Raw genomic sequence first — 17,474 nt, forward strand, 5'->3', positions numbered from 1 at the left:
ACGTCGGTACCAACACCTGTTGACTACAATTTGGGCATCTTGCATTGAAGATTTCCGCATTTGGACTATGCTATGAGCATACAAACTTGGCGGGGGAATTGGCAATATGATTGCAGGTTATTTCATTACATACCAGATGGCATATATGATATACAAGGGTGTATATGATATACACGATAATTCTCTCTCATGCAACAGATAGGGCTATGAGCTGTCCAATGACTTGGCATCAAGGGCATTAGCACACAAGCTGGCAAAATAGGGAATCTCAGCTCCTCACAGAATCCCAACCAGTTTAAACTGTGCAAGGCACTTATGGTTTTGGATCTCACGTTTGAGGCCATCACTTTTCCCAAGGGCTTAAGATTATGTATGCATGGCATGCTAACTAGGTGGATTCAATTCTACGCCTTTTGCAACACACTTCCGCTATAACACTAGACACTTTGTCAAGGACAAGATAAGCTCTAGATTGTTTTACATAATTTGGGTTGCTGTCAACGCACAACAACACTAAAAAGAACCTAAATCAAGGACATAATTCAAAGGCACATACACAATAGGTGGGTCAGTCTGTGACTTGTTTGTGTTTTTTTGTTACCTCTCTCGATCAGATAGTCATAGCAGAAAATTGTTGCACGCTTATATGCTAAGATGCACGCTACACATACGATGCACACGAGCAAGGGCACAACATATACAACGTAGTCACTTAAGGAAAGTTCCTCATCCCAGCATTCTCTCTCTCTTTCGTATTTCTCTCAAAGAATAAAGAATACTTTTTAAGCATCTTTTGATACATGTTTTGCTCGTGACTCCACCTGAGCCAAGGTGCTCTAACTCTCAGCTAGAAATTGGGCAAGATAGCATCCAAATTAGTCTTCATCGTTTCGTCGATAGACCACTAATTGCCATGAGGGCTATGAGCCACACACGCTGGGTAAGAGTCATTGTCAGATCTCGGGTAAGACCCACTACTAGCATTCCTTGGGTGATTGTTCTTAAGATCGAACAGATCTACCCAGTGGATTACACATTGACGTTAATGGACAAGCAAGAGTCTTGTCATTACGGATGTTTAGGGTGTCATTTTTTCACTACATGTTTTCAGTGCACCGCCCGCGTTGAGTTTTTGAGAACCATAAAATCACATCTGTTGATCCCTCCCACGGAGTCTAGATGCAGCAAACCATTGCGACAACATGGCTATCCATAAGAGCTCGGGCTTTTACTTGTGTTGATAAGGCTACTCTCTCTATAGCACTACGAGTGTCTATGGAAGCACAGTTATGGGGTAAGACTCAATGGGTGTTTGCGTTGAGGATAATAGTTTGATCTATTCCCGTTTCAAGGAAAGAATTTTGCAATCCACCACGCAGTAGCGGACATCAACTTTTCAAGTTGATTCCTCTTATTATGTACAAGTTGACTATGTTGGTTATCATTACCTGCTAGTTGAGAAGTTTTTACAAAGGGTCTTACCAAGGGGTTTGACTACGTAGATTATAACCAACGGGCTTGGATTGCAAAGGCAACACCCAGGGTTTCCAGTGCAATGTTGCTTAGTTTTTTCACAGGTGGGAAACATGCTCCTCTGCATTTAAATACGGGTAAGTGAACATTAAGTTCAACTCTCCAGGTACGCATCTATTGATGTGGTGTTATTCCATTTAGAAGTATGTTTTTCTTGGGTTTTTCAAGTCATATAAATACGCTTGAATGTTTCAAAGACATGCCAAGGGCATGTCGAAACAAAGCATTTTGGGCCATCGTGTTCCATATGTTTTTCTGCATTATGCTGTTATGAATCCACATGTAGGGTTCAATTTGGCACATGTTGTCACATGGGATACAACATGGTCTAGGAACTCAAGGAGTTTGATGTAGCCAGTGTGGAACAAGGATAATGAGGGTCCCTCTCACTCCTGTTGTAGAGTGTTTGCAGTAACCTCCACACACAAGTACATCTTGTGCTTGTAGGATGTTCTTTCTTTAGACATCCTTAGTTGAGACATATTCCACACGTGGCAAATATGAGTCTTTGGGACTTGCACTAGCACCCCTTAAGTACGTGTCACGACAAAGTCCCTAGGTGCTGGTAAAATCTTCTTTCTATGCCATTTTCAGCACGACGTATCAGGAACAATTTAGGTGGCCAAAAATTGTTCGATACTCAGAATGACTTGTCCATGTACAAGTATCGCTAAAAAAAGTTACAGATGGTTTTTTATACATATAGCAAGGCTCTGAGTTGTTAATGAGAAAGTTTCATTGTTTGTCCCTAGAAGTGATTAATGTTTCACATTCTATTATGGATCAAACATTTCAGCAAGGCTTGCAAATGCTTGCAGTGGAGAATATTTAGTTTCTTTTTAGCACTATTTACATTCCTCTTCATGTGTGCTACGAGCATCACATTTTCCATAAGTATTGGCAATGATGACTATGGATATACAGGTTTGGATCTGTTTTTTGCTAAATGTATGCACACTAGGTGTTATGGGCACTAGTGTTTAGCAAAGGCAGATTTGGGATGGCATGCATATTCATCCCATCAGTGATTGCTTATGAAGCATTTTTTCACTCTCTGTATAGTATCTCTATGAGATTCCTCTGAGTCTACCAATCACCAATAGAGGTCATGGCTCGGTTTGGGTGCTTGTGGATCTTCCAAGATAACCAAGATGGTTCTTTAGGAAATTATTGCTTCCTCAACAAGGTTGTATGATATGGTGAACCCCGTTTACCATTCATCTGGGGTGAATGTCTGTAAGTGGTTGGGGGAAAGTACCTCACTCTTACTGCTGCTAGTCATCCCGCGTTGAATGGGCAGCTTCCACATATTCTTTGCTAAAGGATCTGCTAAGCACATATGTTAGCACAACGCATTCTAAAGGGGCGATTCTCTCCCTATTCTAGAATTTTCTTTAGTTAGGTTTTCAACTTTGAACATCTGTTGTGGTGGGGTTGGATACCATTTCAATAGTTTCATAAGTCAAGGACTTAGTAGGAGTGCTGACAAAATATGTTGGCATGTAGCTTACATTAGGGGTGAACATGTAGTTCTATGTGTTCTAAAATGTTCAAAAGTCTAACATGAGGACTCTCCCTATTCTATCCCGTAGTACCTATGAGATTTTCAAGATACTCACGCGAGTTGGAAATCTAGCTCACAACTTCATGGAAAGTTGCACCAAGGTTACCTTTAGAAAGTCTGCAAACTCGTTATGTCTCTTTGTTGTGGTTACTCCTTTATAATACTCAAGTGAGTTATACATTGAGTTACCATTTAGATACACGTGGTTGCAAATAGACAACAATGTTGAAAATCAAGATGTTGCTCTTGGTTTCATTGAACTTCCTTACTACACCAAGTATCAGTCATATGGACAATTGGCTCGTGTATGGGATGCCAACACGGAAAACATCAGTGTTCTTACGAAGATACTATCACTTGTGTTTTCAAGGACAAAAATGCTTCTCCAAGGGGGGAGTAATGTTAGGACAAGGATCCTAGGCCTAGGGGGTCAGGGACCTGAGCCAGGGGCTCGGACTGGACCAGTGTGGACTGGGGATCCATATTATGGCTAGGGCTAGGATCCGCTCTATATATAGGGTGGTAGGGTGGTGGATCTGGTATCACAGTCACCTAGGCCTTTCACTTCCATAATATCGTAGTCAGATGAAGAGTCACTAGCCGCTATGTTTGGGTCTTGGGTTGTACTACCTTGGGTCCTTGCCAAGGGCTCGGAACCTAAGGTAGGTAGGTATTGAGAACCCACGTAAGTCAAAGTGCTCGCTAGTTGCTTGGCCATCGGCGAATACCCTTGACGATTAACTGCTTGATTTTTTAGGCATTTTGCACCTCGTTTTCACTCGTTTTTTGATGTTTTTAAATGTCTTTTTACGATCGGTTCTTGGATTAGAGCGTGTGACAGCTCAAAATGAGTGTATCGCTCAGAGGGTCGTGATGTGCTTTACAACACAGTGTTTGTTTACCCGAATCTCCGATGGTCCTCAAGAGGGTCGACTTTTAATTAGGCGTGAGGCTAAAACAAGTAAGTACAAAGGATGACTGGGGCCTGAGCCTGGGCTTGGTCTTGGGGAATGTTCTCGATCCCGGTCCTTCCTTTTAAATAAATAGATAGATAAATAAATAAATAAATTTATATATATATTGGGAGATAAGGTCACTGCGATTGCGCCGTTTGTGCGCACACACACACCCAACCTACCTAATAGAGATTTATTTTCACACTGTTTAACACAGTACTACAACAACTAATTAACTAACATATCTACTTATTTCACCTTACATATCTAACCTTAAATCTAACACCTTATCAATAGAAAAAAATACATTGTAGCAAAAAATCTAACACCTTATTAACAGAAAATAGTACATTGCAGCAAAAACAAAGTTCACAAATCCTTCTCAACAGCCAAACACCTTCTTTCTCTACCTTTCTTACATGTCATATTGCACCTCAAGCAGCATAGAGTGCTATTTGAGCTTAGTGCAGAGCATCTCCCCAGCAATGGTACCAAAAATGTACGCATCTGTCGCACGTATAAAAGCAAGGGACTTGCCGTACACTATGTGTGAGCCACAAATGGCTACAATCACACAACTAGATTAATCTAACAAGCTCAAGAGAGCAAGGGTGTGTCACTCACCACCCTACGGTTGCCTTTGTGGAGGATTCCTCGCCGCGAAGAAGAGGGAGCTACCACCGTGCCATGGTCAACCGCCACGCCGCCGCCGTGCCATCGCAATGCTCGATCACACACACACACACACTCTCTCTCTCTCTCTCATGCATACACACACACACACAAGGAGATGAAGAAGAAGATGGAGATGGAGCAAGAGCACTCTTCAATTGCATAAACGAGAGAATCCATGATTTTTAGGTTTAGGTGACTTTTATATGAGCTCGCCCATTCACACTTGGGCATCCATGCTTAGCCAACTAACCGTTGAATGTTCTAGTTAGAGTGCATCTCTCATAAACGATCACTCTTATCCTTTTCCTATTGGACCGACAAGCCCGGCCCATGACTACTAGAAGTGGTGTGGGACGGGTGTCTAACCTCACTCCTATGTTATTGCAGACATAGCGAGAACCACAAATATAATTGTCAATCCATGGGACGAAGCTGACTCGACTAGTGCATAGAGGCTACAAGAGGTTGTCAATCTCTTGGAAAACACCAAACAAGTTGCATCTATCTCAAGCTACACTCAAATGACAGAAATCATCAAAAGCTAGTCGCTAATCGGCAAACAAATCACAACCGTTATTATATCAAACGACATCCAAACGTTATGAAACTTCTAGGACATGTTTATTAGACCTAAGCACACCTCTTTATGGTCTCAAATCTCACTTTAGGTCAAGTGCAAAAATCACGATTATTAACAGCAGCAGTGAGTTTTTGACCTAGTCATTTACGACCCAGAATGCATTTAAATGCTTAGCAATGATGCCCCAATACCTTGCCTATACTTAGTTTATGATTTTGAAGCTTAAATTCCCACTGATGATGAAATTAGGCCGTGGGTCAGCGACGCCAAAAGCTACGGATTACCATGAAATGATTACGTCAATGCGTAGAGCTCTTACCTGCGATTGCAATGCAACAGACGTCACTGCAATGTGACAATCAGGAAGAGAGCACGAGGAGAGAAGTGAGCGCCGTTAGCTCACACTGTGTTTCTATCATCCAAAAGTTATAAAATACTTACAAAAATTTTCTTTTATACCTTAGCCAAGGTTTTTGTGGTCAAACTAATAATCTGGGAGTTGTAACTAAAGATAGGTTGATACAATCTGGAAGCTTGTAGCCTCGGCTCATCAATTACACTGTTAATCTAGAAAGTAGGAGTTACAACATTCTCGATTCATCAAAATAATAAGTGTTTTTACAGGCTCCAAAAAATGTTATCCGAGTTAGCTTGCTACTGCTAACATCCCCCCCGTCTCGACTGTGTCGTCCCTTGACACAGCTTCATGGACTAAGCTAGTCTTCGGGTTGACAGCTGGCAAGGCGGTATTTAAACGTATGTAGTGCTTTCTCATATCCGAGTCTTGTCTCTTTGTCACGAACTTGCAAGAACCGCATGGTGCCTCTGTTTTTAAACTCATTGGATGAATATCCAACAAATATGGATGTAAGGTTACTTATCACTGGCCCAAATATCTTCATTCTCCGAGTGAAAAAACCTTTATAGAATGCTTCCTCAAATGCCATGTAACTTTTAATGGCCTAATAACTTATGTGTAGCGGAAATTAGCATGAACATAGTGGGCATTTCATTAGAGTAGATTCCTAATGAGAATTACAAGAGTGCTTGGGTGGAGAGAGCAAAAAAAATCATAACACCTAGTTAGATAGCATCGACAATACTTTCAAAAGAGAGAGAAATTAAGCTATTGACAACAGTTGAGGACCGGATTTTCATGAAGCCGGTCCCCCCTCCAAAAGGCTTTGTATTATGGTTTCTCCCATCAAGAGAGACATTGTACAATACAATTCTTTGTGTTCCTTCAAGACTAGCTAGTGCAATGAAGATGGAAACTTCATGCACTAAGCAAAACACTTAATCAAACACAACTTGAATTATCCCCGTTCTCAGACCCAAGACCTCACACACCTTCGAAGATGGTGAGAGCTAGCATGGTATGAGAGTAGATTGAGAGGAAGAAGGAGTATCTTACGAGAAAGATGTACATCTCCTCACATAATCACTCATATTAGCATAGCTTAGCTTAGTAATTAGCTTGGTAGAGAAGATGAGCATGCATTGAAGCTTGGCTCTTGGTTGGATTTGCATCCACATGCCAAGAGAGTGTTGATGTAGGCTTCTATCTCACAAGCTTGGAGTAGGTGATGATCTCTCCATTAAAGCTTGGGAGGAGATAGAGTATTCTTTCTTCACACATGGTCAAGTGTGAGTGTGTGTGTCAATGCCAAGCAAAAATCAGCCCCGTCTCCCTCTTGGGCGAGCCCTTGTTGCTAATTTGGTCTGGCTTTTGCCTCATTGGCCCTCCCCAAGTCAAGCCAATGGGTGTTAAGCAGCATAAGTGATAGCCTTCTGACATGTGTCCCCCTTTCCCCTTTTGTGAGAGATTTAGGTAATTAAATAATTAAACTAAACTCTCATTGGACCCCTTTGCCTCCTGGCCAATAGGAATCAGGCAAGCCATTGGGCTCCTGAATGCTCATTGGACCCCTTGGGAGACTGCCCAATAGTCTTCTAGGAGACTTAATTCGCATTGGTTTCTTTTATGAAATGTTTTTAAATTAATTAAACTAAATTTACTCTAGCAAAATTCTCATTGGTCCACTTCAATGGTCTTCCAATAGGAATTGGGCACACCTTGTGGGCATCTGGGCTAGGGAGTTGACATGTGTCCCTCATTCCCTTTGTGTAAAGGGAGCCTGTGTGTGTGTGTGTGGCTTTCTCTCTCATCCCCTACCTTTGGGGCTCGCCCCCTCCCATGTAGGGATGTGCAAAGTCTTTTAGGGCACACACAAAGCATCCAATTTTCCCTAGGGTTGACCTTTGGACACAACCTTTGAATTTTGGAACCTTAGTATTTTGGAAGTCTTAATGGGCTAAACCTTAGGATCTTTTTAGCCCATTGTTGCACATGGCTCTTTTGCAGATGCCCCCCCCTTTGGATCCCTATTTTCCCTCCTTTGGATCCCTAATGTGGCCGGTCTGCTAGCTTAACCAATATTCTAGCTTTTTCTCCCCTGGCACTTCCCCACATTAAATGATCAGTTTAATATGAGAAAATCATTTAGGAGAATTAGATATTGATTATTATGACATTACCCGTCTCTTGAAATCATAGTCGTCCTCGACTATGGTGTAGAGAAGATAAAGCATGTTCATGAGTCCTTTTCTTAGCGGGTAGAGGATCCCTATGTTACCCTACGACATCATTCCACAATGGATGACTAGTCCATTTGGCGCTTGAGAGCCTGAGGCTGCCGCAAGCATGTCTGCACATTAGTCCTATCAGTCTTCCATAGTAGAGTGAAAAGCTCTACTTGGTGTTTGGGAGACGTCGTCTCTGCAAACTTGATCTAAGCATGCATACCCACCTCATTTGTTTGTCGGAGAGCTTGGTCTGCGTCATGAAGTACTTAAGACTTTGGTGATCCGTTCGTAGAATGAAAGGAGTCCCCAATAAATAGTGCTTTCATGAGTCTTAGGCATGTAGAACTGCAAGGAGTTCCTTTTCGTATATGCCTAGAGCTTGCTCAACAGGGTCGAGCCTTCGACTCTCATAGCCTATGGCATGCCCTTCTTGGAGTAAGACAGCTCCAAGGCAATCACCACAAGCATCACATTGGACCTCAAATGGTTTTGAGAGATCCGGTAGTGTAAGCACAGGTTGAGAGATAAGCTTTTCTTTAAGCTTTTCGAAAGAATTGTTCTCCTTAGCAGACCATGTGTACCTAACGCTTTTCTTTGTTAGGTCATGTAATGGTCCCGCAATTTGTGAGAACTTTTCTATGAAGCGTCTATAGTATGCACACATACCTATAAAGCTTCTTAGTTCATGAAGATTCCTTGGTTTAGGCCATCCTTTTATTACCTCTAACTTTGATGGATCCATTTGGATGCCATCTTGAGAGATAATGTGACCTAAATACTGAATCTCTTGCAAGAAAAATTCACTTTTCTTTCGATTAACATAAAGTTTATTCTCTCTTAAAACTTGAAATATTACCTGGAGGTGTTGCTTGCGTTCCTCCAATGAATTAGAGTAGATGATAATATCATCAAAGAACACTCCAGTGAAGGTTCGATGAGGCCTGAACAGCTTCTCCATCAAGCGGTTGAATGTGGCTGGTGCATTGGCCAAGCCAAAAGGCATGACAATGTATTCGTAAAGACCAAATGTAGTACGAAATGCGGTCTTTACAATGTCTTGATCAACTATCCTTATTTGATGATTGCCACTTTTTAGGTCAACCTTACTGAAGTAGGTCGATCCTTGTAGCTTATCAAATAGGTCTTCTACCCGTGGAACGGGAAACCTATTCTTGATAGTGATCCTATTTAGTGCTCTATAGTCGACACACATACGATATGTGCCGTCTTTCTTTTGCACTAATAGCACAGGTGAGCAAAATGGAGATGAGCTTGGCCTAACCATACCCTTCTCAACTAACTCATGCACTTGCCGCATAATCTTCTCTTGTTGAGCTTGAGAAACTCTATAAGGAGGTTTATTGGGCGGTGAACTTCCTAGAAGAAGTTCAATTGCATGGTCATCATTACCTCGTTTAGGAGGTAGCTCACAAGGGATGTCGTCAATAAAAACATCTTGAAACCCCTTGAGAAAATTGGATAACTCTAATTCCTTTTGGTTGCTTTTATTTTCTTTTGCTAAAGCATTAGGTTCATTTTGAGAGTCTTTAACAAAAATCATGTACACGGAAATAGAGCTCTTTATTGACTTGTTGAAAGCTGGTGTATGTACAATGGGGATGGTGTTACCCATTTCCTTAGCATCTATATACATCTCTTTTTCCCTGAACTTAAAGGAGATTCTCCTTTCAGGAAATTTAACATCGGTAGCCAGGCGGTCAAACCATGGTGCCCCTAGGATTACATCCTCATGCTTGAGAGGAGAGATAAAGAATTCCTCTTTGTCCACATAGCCTTGGACATGAAGCCTCAATTTCCCAATGAAGGGAGTGACTGAAGCTTCTTGCCCCTTGAAGGTACTGTCTGCGGGTAGGACATCTCCCATCTCGTAGGATTGTATGCCTAGCTTGGTGGCTAACTCCATAGATATAAAATTGTGAGTAGAACCAGGGTCAAAGAGAATAAAAGCATCATGTTCTCTTACCTTTCCCCAAGCATGGCATAGAGGAGATCCTTTGTGGTGAGTTTGGTGAGTCTCCTCCTCTTGGATTTCAACCAAGGAAGCTCTAGGAGGATCTTGGCGGTTGTTCTTTTGGGGACAAGCGCGGTACGCATGCCCTTGTTTGCCGCACTTGAAACACCGGTTATCCTTATGATAACGCTCAAGCTCTTCAGGAGAGAGTTTATTGTTACCTTTGTAAACTCCCTTCTCTTTAGCTTTGTTGGAGTTGCCCTTAGGAGACTTTTGGACATTGTCCTTCCCCTTAGGCTCATTGGAACCCTTGTTTTCCGGAGGCTTATTATTTCTTTTTGCCCCCGTTTGGAAATTGATTCGAGAGGCGACCATAGTGTGGTGTATTACCGCCGATATGGTACGGGGTCATTGGGAGTTGACATACCCCACACAAAATTGTTGCTTTTGCTCTCCAAAATCCAACTTTTTGAAGATAGTGGCTTTGAGTTGTAGGTCCCCAAACTTGTCTACATATTTGTGGATAGATTCATTGGGAGAGAGCTTTAAGCTTCGCCATTCGGTGAGTACTTTGTCTTTGGCATCGGTGGCCAAAAACTTCTTCATAATGGAAGCTCTTAAAGCTTTCCATGTTTGTGGAGCTTCACCGTTGGCTCGTAGGCTAGACCACCATTGTCTGGCGGACTTTTGAAAGTGCATAGCTACATGGCGTAGCTTAGAGGACTCCGTGAAGCCCTCATCTCCAAACGCCGCATCGAATTGCTGGATAAAGGCTAAGACTTTGTCCGTAGCACCAAAGGTACCATCATAGGTAAGGAAAGAGATGCTCTTCCCTCCCTCTTTGAATTTCTTCAACTAGGATGACCTCTTCCATGCGGCATAGGATTTCCTATGGCCTCTTCTTTTTGATGGTTCAAAGGTTGCACCATCACTTTCTTCAGAGGGTGAAGAATTTGAAGAAGGTGGAGAAGAGGGTGACCTCTTTCTCGCCTTTTTCTTGTCTTGATCTTTGTCATCTTCACCATAGTTTTCATAAGAGGAAGAGGATGAAGAAGATGGAGAAGAGGGTGTCCTCTTTCTCGCCTTTTTTTTCTCTTGCTTTTTATCATCCCTCTTTGAATTGTGGTGGGGAGAAGAATATGATGGTCTTCTCTGCTTTGGTGGTGATGGAGAGCGTTTAGGCCGCCATCTTTGTGGAGCCATCTCCGCCGAGGTGGCGGGAGACTCACTTCTTTCTCGTACCTTCGCTAGAGGCTCTTGAGTTCTCCTTTGGGAAGGAGATGCATCATCAAGAAGTAAATTCTTGAGCCCTTCATAAGGATCCTCTTCTCCTTCCCAAATCGGAGAGAGACCTCTCTCGTCATGGTGATTAGCTTGAAGAATCCCGTGAGCACGGAGCTGCCATTGCACTTCGCTTTGGAGAGATGGATTGCCCATGGCTTGTTGAAGCCTAGAAACAAGATAGTTAACAAGCATTGAAGCATCATTAGTAGCTTGCTCATGAGCAAAATCAAAGTTATCAACATTAATTTCACTCTCTTTACTATTGTCAGCCATTCTAACAACTTTTAGGTGTAAACTTTTTAGGTGTACTTTGGCACTTTAAGCCCTAGTTGCTACTCCTCTTTACCCCTTTAGAAAAAGCACTCAAGCTACTGTACCCGCGGCTCGAATACCATTAATTGCAAGGAATAGAAGAGAGGGTCTTTCGACACCAAAACAGCACCGGCTCCTGTCAAGCTTCTAATAGCTCAATAGTGGTTAAGCCATAGGCAAGCCCCGTAGGACTCCACTATTAAGACCATAGCTCTCGACGGTGATGCCCCGTTAACTGCACGAAGGCAGGCGCACTGCAAGGCTAAAAATCCCTATTCTACTTACTCACAGGCAATTAATAATACCAACCATTTGTAGCTAGGTTGAGGACCTCCCTTCTAGAGCAAGAAAAGAGAAACCTTGAGCTTTGATACCAATGTAACATTTAATGGCCTAATAACTTATGTGTAGCGGAAATTAGCATGAACATAGTGGGCATTTCATTAGAGTAGATTCCTAATGAGAATTACAAGAGTGCTTGGGTGGAGAGAGCAACAAAAAGCATAACACCTAGTTAGATAGCATCAACAATACTTTCAAAAGAGAGAGCAATTAAGCTATTGACAACAGTTGAGGACCGGATTTTCATGGAGCCGGTCCCCCCTCCAAAAGGCTTTGTATTATGGTTTCTCCCATCAAGAGAGACATTGTACAATACAATTCTTTGTGTTCCTTCAAGACTAGCTAGTGCAATGAAGATGGAAACTTCATGCACTAAGCAAAACACTTAATCAAACACAACTTGAATTATCCCCGTTCTCAGACCCAAGACCTCACACACCTTCGAAGATGGTGAGAGCTAGCATGGTATGAGAGTAGATTGAGAGGAAGAAGGAGTATCTTACGAGAAAGATGTGCATCTCCTCACATAATCACTCATATTAGCATAGCTTAGCTTAGTAATTAGCTTGGTAGAGAAGATGAGCATGCATTGAAGCTTGGCTCTTGGTTGGATTTGCATCCACATGCCAAGAGAGTGTTGATGTAGGCTTCTATCTCACAAGCTTGGAGTAGGTGATGAGATCTCCATTAAAGCTTGGGAGGAGATAGAGTATTCTTTCTTCACACATGGTCAAGTGTGAGTGTGTGTGTCAATGCCATGCAAAAATCAGCCCCGTCTCCCTCTTGGGCGAGCCCTTGTTGCTAATTTGGTCTGGCTTTTGCCTCATTGGCCCTCCCCAAGTCAAGCCAATGGGTGTTAAGCAGCATAAGTGATAGCCTTCTGACATGTGTCCCCCTTTCCCCTTTTGTGAGAGATTTAGGTAATTAAATAATTAAACTAAACTCTCATTGGACCCCTTTGCCTCCTGGCCAATAGGAATCAGGCAAGCCATTGGGCTCCTGAATGCTCATTGGACCCCTTGGGAGACTGCCCAATAGTCTTCTAGGAGACTTAATTCTCATTGGTTTCTTTTATGAAATGTTTTTAAATTAATTAAACTAAATTTACTCTAGCAAAATTCTCATTGGTCCACTTCAATGGTCTTCCAATAGGAATTGGGCACACCTTGTGGGCATCTGGGCTAGGGAGTTGACATGTGTCCCTCATTCCCTTTGTGTAAAGGGAGCCTGTGTGTGTGTGTGTGGCTTTCTCTCTCATCCCCTACCTTTGGGGCTCGCCCCCTCCCATGTAGGGATGTGCAAAGTCTTTTAGGGCACACACAAAGCATCCAATTTTCCCTAGGGTTGACCTTTGGACACAACCTTTGAATTTTGGAACCTTAGCATTTTGGAAGTCTTAATGGGCTAAACCTTAGGGTCTTTTTAGCCCATTGTTGCACATGGCTCTTTTGCAGATGGCCCCCCCTTTGGATCCCTATTTTCCCTCCTTTGGATCCCTAATGTGGCCGGTCTGCTAGCTTAACCAATATTCTAGTTTTTTCTCCCCTTGCACTTCCCCACATTAAATGATCAGTTTAATATGAGAAAATCATTTAGGAGAATTAGATATTGATTATTATGACACGCCAACATATTTCTAGAGGGCAAAAACATGTATCAGGCATAGAAGCTGCAAAGGAATTCTTCTGAAGGCTGGCCACTTAAGTCATAACAGTGACCCTTATTGCCTTCAAGGAAAGACAACCACGTGCTCTGGCTTGCTCAGGCTCGTGGAAAGCTTGAATGCATGTGAGTAGCATTGTGAAAATCTTATACAACATGGTACATGAGAGGTCAGGAAGGCTCTTGAAGAAAGTCATGGCACCCGTTAGGGTTTTCACCATGTATTCTTCCATTGCTGGTCCTTGCTCTGGAGATGGTAGTCGTGGGTAGTTCAGCCATGTGGTCCTCTTCTTTCTTAGTGTCTCGTATGCCTGCCATGTCCTTACCCTTGGTACATGATAGAATGTTGGGTCTTTCTGAAGGGCTGCAGTTGCTCTTGTGCGAACAGAATCGGATATCTCGAATTCTTGTTCAACCAGCTCTTTCTCCACTTGGGGTGGATATCCTTTGAGCCTTCTGCCTACATATCTTTGTATATAGTCTTTCCTTTACTTGTAATAGATCTACTTTCATCAAGGGGTATGGCCGTGATTGCTGATGCCTGTTGAGGGGTTCCATCGTTGCATAGCTCCAATGACCAACAAAATTATCAATCCGAAGGGATAAGTTACCCAGCTAAGGCATGGAAACACTCAGACAATTAGTGAGCTAATCATGGCAACACAAATGGTGACTCTATGAGGTGAGCTTCTCGGCCTATGGAGGAGCTAAGCCACAATGGTCGGCCATCTCCACATCACTTCCATTCACCTCCAATCAACCCAATCACACACACTAACGATTGCAAGACGCACACAATACTAATCCTATCATGCAACACACTAATCACAAGCACACACATAGATCTATCGAGCACCACACTTCAATCAAACCTACATGCACACACAAGCAAGAGAGGGCAATCACACAAGATTAGATAGGGATTAACTTACGATCTAGCTAATCAAAGCATCATTAGCAATCACAAGAAGCATGAGAGAGGCATAGTGAAAGAGAATTAAGCATTGATAAGTGTTAACCAAGTCACATGAGCAAGGAGAAGCTCAAGAACTCCATAGCCACACACCTCAAGAGCTCTCACCAAAGAGTGCTCTCAACAAATGAGCTTGAGAACCCTAATTTCTTCTACACACCGCCTTATATATCTAGGGTAAAAATATGCAATGTCCGGGCGCCCAAGGTCTTTAGGGCTTCACCACTTACTGAATCTGCTACCTAGGCACACTAACTGACCTGTTCTTTACAACTTGGAACTCCCACTGAGCCCATAACACATTAAAATATTACAATGGCTTGAAATAAATCGAGAATTTATAATACGTGACCATTTTGGGAAAGTGCAAAAAATGTGTAACTTCAATCTTCACTGCTTCTTTGTATTCATTCTCGATGTGCATCCGTACGCCTTTGGTCTTTAGTAGATCCTGTTAACTGACGTTGACTAAGTTAATAATGCCACTGTGCATTGATTTGGTTGGGAGCGAGTTGAGTTACATTGACTTAGTGAAGAATTGTCAACTCCCAATCCATCGTTGATTTCCATTCAACATCTGTTTCGTGGGCAATCTGCTCCTTTAGTGCATCTTCCTCAGCTTTAAAAAGCTGGACCATGGACACTTGCTCAGCTTCAGTGAGTGGTACTTGAAAGTGCTCTTCTGCTTCTAGCCCTTCTGATGCATTAGGAGAAAGTTGGACTCAATTTTAGGCCCTGTAAGAAACACCAACTCAACATAGAGAGAGGTAATCCTGAAAAATACAAAAGTAGTTTTTTGGAATTCTATTTCTCATAGTACATATGTAAAATTTTGCTTGATCACTTAAATGCATGCTCGTACAAAATGCTTTTCGAGAGCCCAAATTAAGTGTGCACCAAAATCCATGTTCGTGAATCTTAATGAGTGATGTGATGTGTGATGAGAGAAAACACATAAGATTTGTTTTCATAATACAAAAAGAACACCAAAGATGCATCCGAAACTTCCAAAACCATTAGAATAGCACTTTAAAACACTGAAATCTGATGTCTCTAGCTGAAGATACAACCGTTTTAAGCTTAGGGCTTCATAAGGTCAGAATCAAGCGAATAAAGGCACCCAAGACCTGTCATGGGCCTTTATTCTCTTGGTTCTGACCTCTTCATAGTCTTAAATAGTACCTATCAATCACTATCAAGTACAACCTGTTCGAATTTGAATTGCGAGTACCTCATAAAAAGGTGATTGATGCTTGAGCGAGATAGCAACAGCTGGTCATAAAAAGGCACTCGACACTTGTGCAAGATGTCATTATCAAGCCCCTCACTTTTCTCAGGACAATGATAATTTCACCAAAATATTTTACGTGGATATTTTCAAAAAGGAGACAAAAGGCTTTTCAACGGAACGTTAGCCTTCTTCCTATTGGCTAAGGAGCATTCTCTCACTAGAGTTAAAAGGCCCAAAAATGAATCCATTTCTTTCCTAATGGCTATGTTTCCATCTCAGCAAATGAGAATGAGGGTATGTCAATAGTTGGTTGCTCAGAGGTACCTACTTCTTCCTAATGTTCTGGTTGTCCCTCTCTCAGCAAGATGATTGACTCTCTTTAATTCAACTATCTCTTTGAGTAGTTGCTCCTCTCTTTGGAGTTGCATCAGTGCAAGGTCTTGTCTTTGTGATTGATCTAGCTTCAGTTCTAGCTCAAGATCCTTGTTTCTCTTTTCCAAAGTCTTATAGACTTCATCTGTACCTTTGATCGAAGCGAGATCAGGATTTTCTCTTATTTATCTCAAAAAGGCTACCTGATCATTGATCCTTTTCTCAGAGTACTGCAAAGAAGTGTTTGCTACATCAAGATGCACGTGGATCTTTTGTACTGATAGAGTTGTGGTTAGAAGCTCATTGGTTACTTCTGTCAGATATTGATCTTTGCTCTTGCAGGCATCGGATAACTTAGTTAGAAGCTCTCCCAGCTCTTCCATTTCTTTCTGTTGCTTCTCTTTTGCAAACTGGTGCTATTCTGCTTCATCCTTTAGCTCTTTGATCTGTCTTTGTAGATCTGAAATTATGTTCATCCTATCATCCAACTCTCCTTATAGAGCATCAATGAATAGCTCAAGTTCCCTGGCCTTAGCACTACGACTAAGTGCTGCTGTTCGCATTTTTTCTGTCATCAGCTGCATCTGCTTGGCATATTCATTGACCTGCATGATGACTTCGTTATTCATTTCCCAATCTTCAAGCTCCTGTCTAGAGATTTCTGTCGTTTCAGTTTGTGACTCCTTGGGTGGTGCTGTGGTGGCTGCTTGTGGTTGCGGCATGGGTTCTACTTCTGGTTGAGGCATTGCGGTTGCCTCAGCTGCTTCTATTTCTTGAGGATTTGCGGATGCCTCTGTTGTTTCTGGCCTGGTTGGGTTGTCGTAGAAGGTTCAGAAGTTCAGTTTGTTCTGTTCCTTTTGGCTGTTCAAAACTTGCTTCTTCCTATTGCTCAGGCTCTTTTTCCTTGGCTTCCTTACCCTCATTGGGTTTAGCTGTTGGTGAAGGTCTCGGGCTTGGCATTGGGTGGTCTCCTTGCTCCGTAGCGGGTGAAGTGGGTTTTGGAGACACATTTCCCTGATCGTGATGTGACTCACTTTGTTCAGTAGCCTCTGCATGTCTTTGTTGTTTGGCCGCTTCCCCTTGTGCTTTCCTTTCTTCTTGAGCTTCTTTCAACTTTAAGGCTTCTGCCTCTGCATACATGCGTTCAAGAAAATCCTTGGGATCCTCTGCTCCTTTCCTTGCAGGGTTCTTGGTTTTGGGTCCCCTTATATCTCTTGGAACCCATCTTTCCGGGTCCTCACCTGCAGCTTGGTAGCACCTTTTATAAGTTTGATTTTCTCTTTCAGACCTCGCCTTCTTTTGCTGAGGTTCTTCTTGGTGAGCGGATACTGCTTTCTTCTTCATTTCTTCAATTCTTGCCCGCCTTTCCTCGTTGTCCAAGCTCTCACTGCTATGAGCTTCGTGGGAGATTTTGGCAGATTCTTTGTCTAGC

The sequence above is a fragment of the Adiantum capillus-veneris genome, chromosome 22 (assembly GCF_014529385.1).
Source record: "Adiantum capillus-veneris isolate H3 chromosome 22, ASM1452938v2, whole genome shotgun sequence".
Taxonomy (NCBI): domain Eukaryota; kingdom Viridiplantae; phylum Streptophyta; class Polypodiopsida; order Polypodiales; family Pteridaceae; genus Adiantum; species Adiantum capillus-veneris.